General features: G+C 39.9%; 1 long non-coding RNA gene across 1 annotated transcript; it reads left to right on the top strand.

The window, feature by feature from the left end:
- Window positions 1–516: 516 nt before the first annotated feature.
- Window positions 517–1,691, top strand: LOC118491350. The gene is made up of 2 exons (XR_004891394.1): window positions 517–1,185; window positions 1,287–1,691. It is a non-coding gene; the product is annotated as an uncharacterized LOC118491350 (long non-coding RNA).
- Window positions 1,692–2,862: the final 1,171 nt, after the last annotated feature.

The following is a 2,862-nucleotide window of genomic DNA, read 5'->3' as shown; positions in this document are numbered from 1 at the left end:
CGCAAATTAACTTAATTAGGCCTTTGGAGTGCCTAGGAACGTCTGTCCGACTATACAGTGCGCGAACGGTGATGAGCGGAGAAACATGCTAAACGTTAAGCGACAACGGACCGATACCATACAAAGTACTGACGACACCGACAAATATGGATGATACGCGACTACCGACCGTATTTTGTGTATTTTAATTTTTTTACATTAAAACGGAGTTCAGGATTTGACATCGGGCCTCGTACGAATTACGGGCCACTTACACATGAGATGGGCTTGTAGGCCCTGGGCCCAAGCCCAAGACCCACAAGCCTAAACCCGTGCATAATGCACAAGATCTACAGAATCTTAAGAGATCTAACAAAATATTACCAAATCTCTACAAATCTCTTCATAAGATTTTGGTTCAAGAGGTAACATATATGACCTGCATATAAAATAAATACATAAAAGAAACTTGAACCCTCAAATCTCTATTTAAATGACCCCAATTGCCTGCATATTCATATACACACAAACATAACACATACACTCTCTCACTTACATAACCAAACACAGAGAAATAATGGAGGGCCTGGTCCCTTTTACTCTCTCTCCCTCTCGATATTACATACACAAACAACCACACTTAACTTGGGCATCTCCCCCAAATTCAAAACTCTAAACAGATACCCAACCCCAGCCGATTACCCCTGTCTTCTCTCTCCCTCACCTTCAATAAGCAGACACCAAACAAGCACCCCCACTCTCTCTTTTTCAAGATTAGCAAACACAGGAGCCATCAAGCTTCTCCGGCGTCCCGATTTCCGGCGATATACGCCCCCCCCCATTTCGAGCAACAAAACGAGCCACCACCACCACTGTTCGGTGGTGGTGAACGGCGGCAGCGGAACCAGAAGAGAGAGAAACGAGGAGAGAGAGAGACTCGGGAGGAGAGAGAAAGCGCCGGAGAAGGAGCAGCACCGCCGTGAGCGGCGGTGGCAGTGGAGTGCGGCGGTGGTTGCTTCTCGGACCGGTGGTCCTTGACTCGGACCGGCGGTCCTTGTCTCGGTCCGACGAATATTCCGAGGAGATGATGATGATGTTGAATATGGTGGTGGTCGACGACGGCATGACCACCGGAGTCACCAGAACCGGCGACGGCGACAGAGGTGATGGTTATTCGGTTCAGGTTCGGTTTCATTTCGAGTTCGGGTAAACATGATTCAGTTTAGGCTCGGTTCTGACCTATTGATTCAGTTTTGGTTCGGTTCAATATATTTGATTTCAAGTCAAATGGGTCGGCTCATTCTCAGGTTCGAGTTATGAAGTCAACAAGACAACATGGATTTGGTTCTGGTTCGGTCAGATGGCTCGGTTCGGTTGGCTCGGTCAACTCACCGAGTCAACCGAGTCAACTCAGTCAACAGATGGGTTCGGGTTCGATTCAGTGCACTTCGCCTCGACTCAGTCCAACTCGGTTTCGACTCGGTGTATTTTGGTCAACTCGGTCAACCTGGTCAACTCAGCGAGTCGACGTGGTCAACTCAGTTGACCCGGTCGACTCAGTCAACATTTTTGGCGTTACAACATTAGAAATTTGGTAAAGCGGCACGATTATCTCGTTATTTTTTTTTATATATGTTACGTGACACACGAGCTTGAACCGACTCGATAGAAATTTGTTTTACATTTCAAGCATACGAAGAAAAATTAACATATTGATATTATTGGTTGAATTTTGATCTAAAAACGACAACTGGTGTTGTCGGGGGCGTCCAAAAACAGAGGAAACTCTGCCCGTTTTTCGAGAAAATCCGTAAAATAACTACGTTTTGTTATTAATCAAACTAACGGATTTAAGTAACTATTTTATAAAAACAAATACAACTCTGAAATTTTGTACGAAAACAACTTAATGCTCACGAAAACGACGAGTCGAAAATTTCTTACAACAAATAAATATAGTTATTATATTTATTTTTAGACTTCGAAAACTCGACGAATTCTTTTACGAAGGTAAATATAGTTTATATACTTATTTATTTCAAATATCGTTCGACACGAGTTCTTTTATAAAAATAAATATTGTTATATATTTATTTTCAAATACAACTCGACGATTCTTTTATAAAATAAATATAACTTTTCATATTTATTTTATACGCCTAAAACGGCACATACGTATATTTTGACAACGATCATCCGAAACGCGATATATAATACGAGTTGGTTATATGATATTTTCATAGAAATATTCTTTTTATACACGTACGACTACTCGAGACGTCTAGCGCAATGATAACGATATATTTATATATTTTTATATAAATATTTATTTATTTATTTATTTATTTTAAGTCTCTCGGAAACTAAGTCTTTTTCAAGACTTATTAAATTGCTGCTAACATTTAACGAGACTTAACACGTATAACTTAATCTTTTCCATTAAGTTAACAACTTACCGTTGAATCGTTCGATTAACGATTCGGTAGAGCTCGGTAACACGTAGTTACCATTTTTGCTTAGAAACTTATTAGATATTCCATGTTAGGAATATTGTAGAATGCACGCTAGCAAGCCACGTCTTGGAAACGACATCATCGAAGTCGTATTTAGATAGCTTTGCACAAGGAATATTCAGGCGAGTTCATAACCCCCACTTTTTACTACTGTTTTACATTCTTTTTGTAAATGTTTTCGGGGTGGAAAGACATGCACAATTTTCAGAAACATACAAAGTTTTGAACAAACGCAAAACTCGTATTTCTAAATCATATCACGAATGGATTTCGAGGAACTCAAACGATTTACGAAAGGTTTATACTAAACATACCGGTTTTTACCAAACAAATGCCTATTTTCGAAAGATGAATGATTTTTCATAACTAA

The sequence above is a fragment of the Helianthus annuus genome, chromosome 4 (assembly GCF_002127325.2).
Source record: "Helianthus annuus cultivar XRQ/B chromosome 4, HanXRQr2.0-SUNRISE, whole genome shotgun sequence".
NCBI classification, from domain to species: domain Eukaryota; kingdom Viridiplantae; phylum Streptophyta; class Magnoliopsida; order Asterales; family Asteraceae; genus Helianthus; species Helianthus annuus.
This window is presented reverse-complemented; position numbering and strand designations above follow the sequence as displayed.